Genomic DNA, 13032 nt, shown 5'->3' on the forward strand with positions numbered 1-13032 from the left:
ATCATCAAGGAAGAAATTGCGAGGCATCTGGATAGAAATTGTCCCATTGGGCAGACGCAGCATGGGTTCGTAAAGGGCAGGTCATGCCTAACTAATTTAGTGGCATTTTTTGAGGACATTACCAGTGCAGTAGATAACGGGGAGCCGATGGATGTGGTATATCTGGATTTCCAGAAAGCCTTTGACAAGGTGCCACACAAAAGGTTGCTGCAGAAGATAAAGATGCATGGCATTAAGGGTAAAGTAGTAGCATGGATAGAGGATTGGTTAGTTAATAGAAAGCAAAGAGTTGGGATAAATGGGTGTTTCTCTGGTTGGCAATCAGTAGCTAGTGGTGTCCCTCAGGGATCCGTGTTGGGCCCACAATTGTTCACAATATACATAGATGATTTGGAGTTGGGGACCAAGGGCAATGTGTCCAAGTTTGCAGATGACACTAAGATGAGTGGTAAAGCGAAAAGTGCAGAGGATACTGGAAGTCTGCAGAGGGATTTGGATAGGTTAAGTGAATGGGCTAGGGTCTGGCAGATGGAATACAATGTTGACAAATGTGAGGTTATCCATTTTGGTAGGAATAACAGCAAACGGGATTATTATTTAAACGATAAAATATTAAAGCATGCCGCTGTTCAGAGAGACTTGGGTGTGCTAGTGCATGAGTCACAGAAGGTTGGTTTACAAGTGCAACAGGTGATTAAGAAGGCAAATGGAATTTTGTCCTTCATTGCTAGAGGGATGGAGTTTAAAACTAGGGAGGTTATGTTGCAATTGTATAAGGTGTTAGTGCGGCCACACCTGGCGTATTGTGTTCAGTTTTGGTCTCCTTACTTGAGAAAGGACGTACTGGCGCTGGAGGGTGTGCAGAGGAGATTCACTAGGTTAATCCCAGAGCTGAAGGGGTTGGATTATGAGGAGAGGTTGAGTAGACTGGGACTGTACTCGTTGGAATTTAGAAGGATGAGGGGGGATCTTATAGAAACATTTAAAATTATGAAGGGAATAGATAGGATAGATGCGGGCAGGTTGTTTCCACTGGTGGGTGAAAGCAGAACTAGGGGACATAGCCTCAAAATAAGGGGAAGTAGATTTAGGACTGAGTTTAGGAGGAACTTCTTCACCCAAAGGGTTGTGAATCTATGGAATTCCTTGCTCAGTGAAGCAGTTGAGGCTCCTTCATTACATGTTTTTAAGGTAAAGCTAGATAGTTTTTTGAAGAATAAAGGGATTAAGGGTTATGGTGTTCGGGCCGGAAAGTGGAGCTGAGTCCACAAAAGATCAGCCATGATCTAATTGAATGGCGGAGCAGGCTCGAGGGGCCAGATGGCCTACTCCTGCTCCTAGTTCTTATGTTCTTATGACAATGGGCAGTGACCCAGAGCCGAGATTGAACCTAGGACCTCGGCACCATGAGGCCACAGTGCTAACTCACTGCACCACTGTGCTGCCCTCATTTTATTTTACGAATGTCGAATCTCCTGTATGGTTTAGAATGAAATCTACATTTTTAAAAATGTACTCAAATGCTCTTCACAGATATCACAGATTCATTACTGAGGGACACATATCAAAAACTCACTCAATAGGACTTTCACAACACCACCAACCCATCTGACTTGTTGTTCCAACTCTAGTATCCGTCCCTTCTTAATGGGGAAACTAACACAGGGCCATGTATTTCACCCAAACTTTGCTCCATCCCCTCTCATCACATCGCTTTTCTTTTCACCCGTACAAGCCTGTGCACAACACGGCAGAGCAGGAACGAGCCCAGCAGGTGATAGGACGGAGGAGATCGTAGCCCCACCAGGCTTGAGGAGGCCATTGCAGAACTCACCAGCGAGGACTAGGATCACTATAATGAGGATCACAGGTGCTCTATCACTGTGACTAAATTTCACTTTTCTGAAAACCATTCCATGGGTATGTGAATGGTCAGGTGAAACTGTAGGATTCCATGGCGCATGACAGGGCTGCCCACTCACAGGAAGCCATGAACCAGAGCCAGCTGCACATCACAACAGCGCTCAGCACTGTTTCCCAGTCTTAGCAGCCATGGCGCAGTCTCAGCAGGCCATCGCTGAGACCATCAGCGCCGTTGCCCAGGTGCTGGTCAGCATCGCATAGACCCAGACTGGGAAGACCAACTCCCTGAGCTCCATGGCTGCAAACAATACCAGAGCAGGCCTCCAGGACTGGCTGCGCCAGGTGCCGGGGTACGTCGGGTGTTGAATCTGCTCGCTCCCCCGTCCAATGGAATAGGCTGGAGGGCAATCAGGCACTCCGAGGGAGGAAGAGGTGCTGGGGCCCGTTCCAGGTCCCCCTGCAGGGAGGTCCCGCAACACCGCCGCAGCTTGGACTCCCCCCCCCCCCACCATCCCTGGTGCATCTGGTGGGCAGCAGGAAGAGCAGGCAGGCAGCACGCCATCCCGGTTGCCCGATCGCAGCCTGGCCCATCCAGGCCAGGCCACCCCAGGAAATGACTGCCATAGGGGACCTTAGTCATCAGGCAGGAGTCACAGCAGTCCGCCTCCACCTCTACTGTGCTGTTTGGGGAAACATCTGGAAGTAGTCATCGGGCCCGTAAGGCCAGAAAGATAGACACTTAGTGAGTTGGTACGGGTGCAGGGCACAGATTAGTTATAGGGGCTCGGGCACATGTACAGATTTTCTCTTATTAAACACACTGTAACACCTATGAAAGCTGCCTCTGTGCTCTGTCCGATGCGTGCGGGGTTGGGGCGGGAACTAGCTGCCAATGGGGGTGAGGGTGATGGAATGTTGAGCTCAGGTGATTGTGACGTGCACCCCCTGCCACGGGTCGCCCATGCCATCCCGCTCGCAGCAAGACAACAGGGCCATGCGATGCAGTGCCAGGCCGCATACAGGGACCACCCAGGTGGAGGGTGTTATCGTGGCCATGAGTCAGACATTATCTAACGATGTGGAGCTCAGAGCTCATCGCAGAGCGGGCTATCATCATGCATGGAACAGATTGACTTCCACCAGCAACCGTGTGAGCCCAGATCGTTTTGCCGCAGGTGGATGTGCAATGGAGGGGTGCTGTGCACACGGGTGATGCGGTGATGGGGGAGTTGAGGGTGGTCGGTGGTGGGGGTGTCCCTCGAACATGCCAGGGATGAACAATTGGGCCAATATGAACACATCATGGAGACTTCCCAGATACCGAGCGCAGATGTGCAGGATCCTCATCTTGTGGTCACAGACCACCTGCATGTTCATGGTGTATGACCCCCTTCCTATTCATGAACATCGCCTTGTTATCCGATGGTGGCCGCATGGCGACATACACCCTATTGATCGAACCCTGCACCATGGGAATCCTGGAAACCACGGCGAAGCGTGCTGCCCAGGCATCCTGGTGGGCGCGGTCCACGGGGAACTGTATGTACCCGTCCGTGATGTCATACAGGGTGTCAGTCGCTGCATGGATGCACCGGTGCACCGATGCCTGCGAGATACCAGACAGGTCCCCACTCAGCAATGGGAACCACCCCATTGCGTAGAAATTCAGGGCGACCATCACATTGACGGCCACAGGGAGAGCATGTCCACCCCCAGTTCCATGTGGTGCCAGGTGTGCCATCAGCTGGCAGATATGGGCGAAGGTTTCCCGGCTCATCCGGAGTCTCCTCCTGCATGCCTTGTCCGGGAGGCCCTGGAAGGACATGCGTCGCCGGCATACACGAGGCCTCATCGGGCCAATCCGTGGCCATGGCACCGCCTCCTCCTCCCCCCTCTCCTCATCCTCCTCAGCATCCTCATCCTCTGGCTCCCCCTCGTCGTGGTCCTCCTCGTCCTCCTCCAGCCCCTGTCGGGCGGGCGGACCTACAGCCTGACAGCTGGCACCTGCCCCTCTGCGTCCCGCTCCTCTGCTGCAGCCTCTGCTGCCTCCCTTTCACGCCCCTGCCACGGCGGTCAACAACGCTGGAAGACGGCCAAACATTACAATCTGCAGCGGGTTGAGATAGACAAAGTTGGGCAGCACGGTGGCCTAGTGGTTAGCACAACCGCCTCACGGCGCTGAGGTCCCAGGTTCGATCCCGGCTCTGGGTCACTGTCCGTGTGGAGTTTGCACATTCCTCCCCGTGTCTGCGTGGGTTTCGCCCCCACAACCGAAAAATGTGCAGAGTAGGTGGATTGGCCATGCTAAATTGCCCCTTAATTGGAAAAAATAATTGGGTAATCTAAATTTTAAAAAAAAGAGATAGACAAAGTTTCATCGTTGCGCATACCCCCCTTCACTGTTTCTGGACACCTGGTGACGGTCTTGATTTGTCCTCGGAATCAAAAAATAAAAATGGGAAAAGTGAAATTCATACCACAGTGATCAATAGAGCAGATAGATCAGCGATGAGTGATATCACTGATAGAACAAATAGATCAGCGGTGACTGATGTTACCATGTTCTGAACACAAAATCAGAGCCACTCTGTATCTGCAAGTTTAATTATTTGCAAGCAATTGTGTGAGTGCGAGGGCTGGCAGAAGTCCTTGCATTCCGTTATCCAGCATTCAGAGGATGCCTGAGCACCTGTTTATGTCACCGGTTTGGCTTGCAGAAAGAACACAAATAGGAACAGGAATAAGCCATTCTACCCCTTGGGTTAGCTCCACCTTTCAATAAAATCACAGCTGAACTTCTACGTGCATTCCTTTTACCCACTCTATCCCCATATCTCTCAATTCCTTCACTGTGCAAAAAACTATCAATCTCAGTCTTGAATATATTAATTAAATAAGTATCCACAACCTGTTGGGGTAAAGAATTCCCAAGATTCACAACTCCATAACACTCAGTGAAGAAATTTATCATCTCAGTCTGAAATGACAAATGCCTTAAGCGGAGAGAATGACTCCTTGTTCTAGACATTCTAACCAGGAGAAACAGTCTTTTAGCAGCTCCCTGTCAAATCCTCGAAGAATCACCTCTCATTGTCTGGAATTGTTTTTAATGAACTCTCATCAAACCTCCTCTAAGCAAAGTATACCCTTTCGCAGGTAAGGGGACCAAAATTGTACAAAGTAGTCCTCGTGTTCTCACACCAAACCTTATAGAATTGCTGCAAGAAAGGACAAATAAGTTATTAATAAGATAGCTTTTTAACTACAACTTGCTTTTCCATTAACTCCTAACAGAACCAGATCAGAAGAAATAGCTGGAGGAGAGCATCTGTCATTCAATACAATCATAGGTGATGTTTGGCTTCAAGCCACTTTCCCACTCACTGCCAATATCTCTTGGTTCTCTGAGACATCAAAAATCTTCCTGCCTTACCCTTAAATACAACCCTCTGGGATATAAAATTCCAAAGACTCACAACTCTGAATGAAGACATTTCTTCTCATCGGAGTCCTAAATCATCAGCATCAAATCCTTTGTTGACTGAAAGGTTGTGCCCACATGGCCTAGATTCCCCAGCCAGGAGAAAACAACTCTCAATGTCATGCATATTTAAATATGATGACCTCTCATTCTTTTGTCCTCCACAGAATATAGACCTAATTTACTCAGCCTCCCAATATACAACAACCCTGCAATCATATACATCAATTCAGTGAACATTTGCTGTATCACCTCCAGGGTAAGAATATCCTTCCATCCTCCATGGCGGAGTTGGTGCACTGCTTTCCCGGTGAAGACCAGATCAAATTCCAACTGTAGCTTTTTCCTCTCCGCCAGTACCTCCATGGGTGGAGTGGTGGAGTATCGACGATCCACATCCAGAATGGAATCGATCAGCTGTTGTCTAGCCGCCCTTTCCTTCCTGTTCCTGAGTGCCCTGAACACGATTATTTCCCCCCCTTGACACCCCCGTCAGTGCCTCAAACAATTTGCATAAGACCTCCCAATTCTGGTTGCGATTACATACCCGGCGATGGCTTGTGACATTCTTTCACAGAATGCCTTGTCAGCGAGGAGGGCTGTCTCCAGCCTCCATGGGGGCTGCTGGGCCCAGCCTGTCTTCAACTCACCTCCACGTAATGTGGATGTGGTTCGAGATTACTGTTGTGGAGTATTCCACCTCCATTACCCTGGAAGCACCGGTTTGCCCACTACAAAGAAGTCGATATGGGAGTAAACTTTGTGAACTTGGGAGAAAAAGAAGAACTCCTTCTCCCTCGGTACTTGAATCTCCACAGGTTGCCCCCCCCCCCCCCTCCCCCATCCATCCAAGTTGTGAAAGAACTACATAAAGTGATTAAGTATATGAATCATTGGTGACAAGGGTATTAGGTACCATGGTGCCCTTTATCTCCCAATGTTATACCAGACAGCTATGACATGAGGCTTCATGGGATAACACTACATTAATTTAATAGGTTTCTGGTAACAGAAGGCTTTTCATGTTTGATCTGTCTTATTTTTGAATTATTGTTCATGAACCCCAGCACAAGGACAAGGTTGAACACCGATTGAAAATTTCAGCAGAAAAATGAAGTTTGTAAAATGTAACGGAGAAATTGTATCGAGTGTCTGAAAAATTACAACCAAAGGACTGCTATCTCTGGAAATCATCTTCATACCAAATACAAGTACTCCAAAGGTAGAGCAATAATGTGACAAATAATTTTAATCTGAAAGAAACATGCATTTTTTTCCCCAATTAAGCAGCAATTTAGCGTGGCCAATCCACCTACCCTGCGCATCTTTGTGTTGTGGGGGTGAGACCTACGCAGACACGGGGAGAATGTGCAAACTCCACAAGGACAGTGACCCGGGTCGGGGATTGAAACCGGGTCCTCTGCACCGTGAGGCAGCAGTGCTAACCACTACGCCACCATGTCACTCCCACTTGCATGTATTTATATTCAGTTTTCTGGGGACCATATCTTCACTATATCTTGATTTAAGCACCATTAATGTTGGGCACTCATGCAAAAGATAAAAGCAACTGCCTTGTGTCTGGAATTGTCAGGGATGATTGCACCCGTCATTTGATGTACAGACAAGGAAAATTAGGGGCACATGTATTCTGAATTAAATCACTTAGAAATATGAAGCATTGTGCAATACCTCTTTATGACACTCATTTATAGTTACTTGGTTTAATGTTTTTCATTAATCTCTATCATAAGAAAATTTGCAGAAAGCAGCTCTGGTTTACTGTGACACAAAATGGTATGATGCGAACTTACTTTAAACCAGGAATTGTCAGTGCCAGTCAGGCCATCAAGCAGAAGGTCAAAATGAAGGTCAGCGGCTTCAAATAACAGAGTTGAGGCAAATAATATTGACTATAAAAAGATTCTCACCAAAACATGAAAGAAAACCCACATAACCCTTTAATTTTTTGTCACTGCTTAACAAAGAAAACAGTTGTACTTCTACTGAATGCAGTGTGAAGCACTGCATGCTGCTTTCTGTGATATACTTTTGCCCTTGTGCTAAGTTGCATTAAGATATACAATTAGTTGACTTCTGGAGGCGGCATGCAAGAGAAGGTCGCATGTTGGATGGCTCCTGCTCAAGACTTGATTTTTTAGAATTTAATGCCCGGTCCCAGGGGCAATTGTTGGTTAAATATGTGCAGGAAGACATAGGAAGAAAGTTGTCCAAACCAAAAGGAAAGCTGCGGTGAAGAAGGGGCGAATGGAGGTTCGCCATTGAGTGGAAGGGTCGGCTCGGCAACTGGAAAGATGGCGGAGGCTAGGTCGCTGGGTGGGGCCTCACAGTTCACGGCAGGAAAGATAACTGAGGTGATGGTTGTTGAACTTGAAAAGCAGCTCACACAGCACATGGAGGTGATGAGGAAGGAGATGATCGCAGCATTGAAGGTGCTGGTGGAGGAGATGATTGCCCCGGTGAAGGGCTATGTGTCGAGGATATCGGCCGAGGTGTGGGAGCAGGGTGAGAAACTGAAGGGAGTGGGAGAGGCCTTGTCGCAACACAGTGATCAGCTCACCTCGCTGGGTGAGGAGCTGCAGAGGGTGGTAGAGGCCAACAAGGATCTGCGAGACAAAGTGAAGGACCTGGAAAACAGATCTAGGTGGCAAAATCTGAGGATCATGGGCCTGCCCGAAGGGGTGGAGGGCCCAAGGCCAACAAAGTATTTTGCCAAGAAGTTGGCGGAGCTGTTGGGAGAGTGATGGCCGAGTGATGACGGCACTGTATAACAGCAGGGTGCGGTTTAGCATAGTGTACCCAGCTAAGCTGAGGGTGACCTACAACTCCAAAGGCTTTTATTTTTTAAAAAGGTGGAAGCGGCAGAGGCGTTTGTGAAGGCAGAAGGACTGGGGCAGAAGTGAGAAATGGGACTGAGGATGATTGGTCTTGGACTGCAGGTAGGGGGGTGGAGGAGTGTAGGTAGCTCTATTTTTCACTGCATGTTGTTATATGTGCCAAATGAGACCATAAAATATAGCAGCAGAATTCGGCCACTTGGCGCATTGAGTCTGCTCCGCCATTCAATCATGGCTGATATTTTCTCATTCCCATTCTTTTGCCTTCTTCCCATAACCTCTGATCCCCTTTCAAGAACCTATCTATCTCTGTCTTAAAGACACTCAGTGAATTGGCCTCCACAGCCTTCTGCGACAAAGAGTTCCACAGATTCACTGCCACTGATAAGGTAAGAGTTGGGATTTTCTTTTGCAATGGTGGTTCTTTGGCATTTGTGTGTGATGCACAATCAATGGACATGAAACGTAGATGAGATCCGAACGATAGGCTTTAATACACAAGAAGTGTGCCCGGCAGCAGACGTACAGAAGAAAGGCCGACTGCCGGGAAGCACGGGTTCTTATATCCCGCCTCGTAGGCAGAGCTACCTACCTCTCAGCCAATCGGCTGAGAGGCACATGACTTACCCAGGCCAATGGGCAGCGTGTCCTCTGCACCAATAGCAGCTCACTTCCAGGTACCGTAATACCCGTAGTCATACTACCACAGTGTGTTTGCACTGGGGTTGTGTGTGGAAGGGGATTTCTTTGTTTTCCTGGGACCAGGCAGTGGGGAGGTGATTGGAGGGGAGTGAGACCTGGACAGGGGCCTCCACAATGTCTAGCTCAAGTTGGCCAGAGAACGGGAGTGTGGTGGGGGGAGGGGCTGTGGCCAGCAGAGCCTGGTAGAACAGGTTTCAATGTGCCCAGGAGGGGTGAAAGGTTGGGGGAGGGGACTGATACTGGGTGAGGTGTTTTTGAAAGGAAGTGGATGGGAGGATTCTGGGAGGGGGGAGCTCAATGGTAACAATGGGACAGGGAGGGCCAACCCCAGCGGGCAGGGCCTGGAGTTGTGAGGATGGTGGATAGGAGGGGAGGGAGGGGTGAGAGACCCGCGATTAGGATAGTTACGTTGGATGTGAGGGGTTTGTTGGAGGGAGATTTTTCAAGGGCATCTCGGGGGTAGTGCTCATGAACTTGGAACCAGGGCCCCAAGGAGCCTTTTTCGGGGGATTGGACTGGCTTGGGGTGCAGGCGGGTGCAGGGGCAGATGTTAGCCTTTGCCTCGCCTTTGCCCAGAGGCAGGTCCTGTTGGGGTGCAGATTAGCTTCACCATCCTGGTGGGATGGCGGGGGTGGGGGGGGGGGGGGGGGGGGGGGGGGGGGGGGGGGGGGGGGGGGGGGGGGGAACCTACTTGAATTTCTTTGGCTCTCGGGAAGGTGAAGTCTCAGCTGAAGGGGATGAAGGAAGTGTTTCCCAATTCATGGGGGCTGTTTATTACGCACTTCCGAGAATTGGTTGCCATTGAACATTAGGGAGGGGTAAGGGGAGGTTGGCGGGATTGTTGTCTTTGGTTACACTGTTTACGGATTGTTAATTTGTGTTTTTTACCTGGAATGTACGGGCGGATGTTTTGGTCTGTATATTGGGCGGGGGACAGTGGCGCTTTGTGTGTGGGGGAGGGCGGGTTGTTATTGTATGTATTTTTTTTCTTTTTTCCTTTGATTGATTCTTTAAAAAAAGATTTACAATGCGTTCCACAAGAACCCAACAGGATTTGGACATGTTTTTGCACCTCATTTCTTACTTCACTTCTGGCAAACAAAAATGATTTTTTTATGATATATTCTATGATATTGTACAAGGTTTAATTTCAAAATTGTTGTACCTATTTGGGGCCTGAGTGAGTGTTCAAAAATGAAAGAAAGATTTGCATTTCTACAGTGCTTCGCACGATCACCCAAAACACTTCACAGCCAATGAAATACTTTCTGAAGTGCAGTTATCATTGTGCAGGAAATGCAGAAGCTAATTTGCACTCTGCAAACTCACACTGATAGCAATGTGCTAATGACCAGATCATCTGCTTTTTTGTATGATGGTGGAGGGATAATATTGGCCTGGGCAACAAAATTGGCCTGCCCTTCTTCAAAATAGTGCCTTTTAATCTTTTACACCCACTGCAGCAGGCAAATGGGGCCTCAGCTTAACCTCTCATACAAAAGACAACACTTCCAACGGTGCAACGCTCCTTTGATTTTTGTGTTCAATCCCTGGGAGTGAGATTTGAACCCATAACCTTTTAATTCAGAGACAAATCTGCTACAAACAGCTGACACTGCTGTGTCAGAAAATAAATATTTGTAAACATTCCAGCACAGAAAATTCTGCCAGATGAAATGCCAGGAAGGCATGTCCAGGTCCTGTTGCCTCAAGTAATATAAAGCCTACAGCGCCTGACAGCCAGCTTTGAGTTTTTTAACAGAAAGGAAATGAGGCTAATGTTGCCCAAGCAGCAAGTTGACAATCTATCCGAGTGAACCCATTTAGTGCAAATGCATTGGGTTAGGGTTCTCAGAGGGCAAGTTGACATCTGACCTGTGGTGCAACAAAAGACCTTTTTGGTGAGGCACAAGAATATCAGATATAATATTGAAATATGTTGTTGTAGAAACTTAGTGGAAATTATTTTACCATACGATTGTTCTGGAAGCAAATCTTGCCCAGATATCACAAAAGACACAATTACTGGTGAGCTTCATAATTACAATCTTCCCACAATAATTACATGTGCAAATGGGCAGTACTTACCCCGGCTACGCTGTTGTGGATGCAAAGTTGCTTTTGGAAGGTGGTTCTGTATTATAATGGTACTCTGGGCACCTCACTAAAATGAGAGAGAAGACAAATTTTATATAAATTATTAGAAATTCAGCTCATAAGTTGTTGTTTCTTGTATAATTCTTCATGACATTATTTGAGAATGCAGTTCAAAGATAATTTACACAAGTCTTCATTACCAAAAGGTACCTCACATAAAGCCACAACTTGGTTTGCTTAATTTAAAGAAATTATTTTTCCTTCCCTTTGTTCAAGCACTAGAGGGCTCTGCGACAATAAGCAGGCACTGAATAACTATTTATCAGGAAATGCCTCAGAAGCACAACTGATCGCCAGATGGTGTTATCAAGGCTTGCTTTTTTTCATAACCAGTAATAGATGTAATTAATGAAAACAAATGCCAAAAACATTATTGCAGATTGAAAACTTAAATAGTCTAAATACCCTTTGTTACAATCATTCTGGTTCAAAAGGACACACACATTTTCTCTGCAATTCCATTTTGAATCCTGATTAATGAAAAGTTGTGTTTGAAAACAAAGATACCTACTGTTAATCTACAATTGGAATCACAGACCTGCGAATCACAGCTGTCATGGTAACAGGCATGAAGCACGCTCTGTTTAATTGCAACATCACAGCACATCAACTCTGAAATAGTCATTTTCAACTTCAAATGGAAAAGAGTTCAAACCCTTTTTTAAAAGGTGAACAGAGATAGATACATTCTTGATTAAGAGGGGAATTAGGGGTTATGGGGAGAAGGCAGGAGAGTGGTGATGAGAAACATATCAGCCATGATTGAATGGCGGATGGGCCAAATGGCTTAATTGTGCTCCTGTGTCTCATGGTATGAACACAAAACTAGCATACCATATAACTTTTGGCATTTGAACTCGAGAGAAAGTCGAGTCTGCAGGCAAGACCTAAATATGGATAAAAACCTCCAGGGTTTGTGGACAACTCATCTCCATGGTTCACCAGGGACATCGAATCTCAGTGGGTGTCAGACGAATGAAATGGGTCCCATCGATTTTCATTGTACTGTGATAGTCCCTAATCCAAACTCAAAGATCTTGGCTGCCTCAAACTCTCAGAATATGGAAATCCACAATACAAGATGTTTATCAGCCTAACATACCAGTTTATTTAGGAAAAGGACTTTGGACTTGTCACGGGTCACAATGCATAGGCAACCATGCTTGTTGCCTGTTTTTAAAACAGCAAAAATCAGCTCTGCAGAGACAGTGAAACCAGCAGAAAATCTTTCAGCCAGCTGCAGTCAACCGAGTAGCCAAGGTAATAAGCAACTCTACCTTGGATTTGGGAGAAAGAAACCCTCCAGTTCCAAATTCAAGTACACCTGAAGACCAACCCCCTGGCAATTCAAGGACAAGAAAAAAGCTGAAATAATCCGCATAATCAACCTGGTTCCCAATCAACTGCTGACCGTCCAGCTTCCTTTCCAGGCTCCCATGTCAGCTGATATTATTAATGTTTCCCTCTCTTCAGGGACTGCCCGTCTCTTCAATAAACCAACTCTTGACCCCGCCCCATTTCCACCCTTCCTTTCCTTTCCAAAGTCCTTAAAAATGTTGCTGTCACTCTGTGCCTATCTTTCGATCTGTCCACTCAGGTATCCACCGCACCACAGTATTTAACTCTTATCCAAGTCACAAAGGACATCCTACGTGATTGTGACAAAGATAACAGGCGGAATTTAATGGTAAAATTGTAAATTAATTTACGGCGCATTTTGCAGGGGTATCCCATTAGTTCTGCGGGTGAGATCCCCACCGTTAACAGACAACACTTGGTCACTTTTTTTGGGTGTTGGGGAGTTTCTCACCGGTTTAGCACACGCTTAGAATTATTTTCAGCACTGGGGAGCTGAGATCAGAGCTGCCATTTTGAAAGGGTGCCCAATCTCTCAGTAAGCTTGTGGGTCCCTTACACCCTCCACCCATGGGCAATGTCATCCCGACACATATGGGCATTTGCTCCCCCCCC

At 47.1% G+C, this 13032-nt stretch overlaps 1 protein-coding gene across 4 annotated transcripts in view; it reads right to left on the bottom strand.

The window, feature by feature from the left end:
* LOC119973115 (contactin-4-like) overlaps positions 1-13032 on the bottom strand; it is a 3053649-nt gene that overhangs the window by 2231973 nt on the left and 808644 nt on the right. For all 4 annotated transcript variants that reach the window (XM_038810685.1, XM_038810691.1, XM_038810690.1 and 1 more), the window contains exon 3: positions 10993-11068. The gene's annotated coding sequence lies outside the window, so the exon portion shown is untranslated. The remainder of the gene's footprint in view (positions 1-10992; positions 11069-13032) is intronic.

The sequence above is a fragment of the Scyliorhinus canicula genome, chromosome 11 (assembly GCF_902713615.1).
Source record: "Scyliorhinus canicula chromosome 11, sScyCan1.1, whole genome shotgun sequence".
Classification (NCBI taxonomy): domain Eukaryota; kingdom Metazoa; phylum Chordata; class Chondrichthyes; order Carcharhiniformes; family Scyliorhinidae; genus Scyliorhinus; species Scyliorhinus canicula.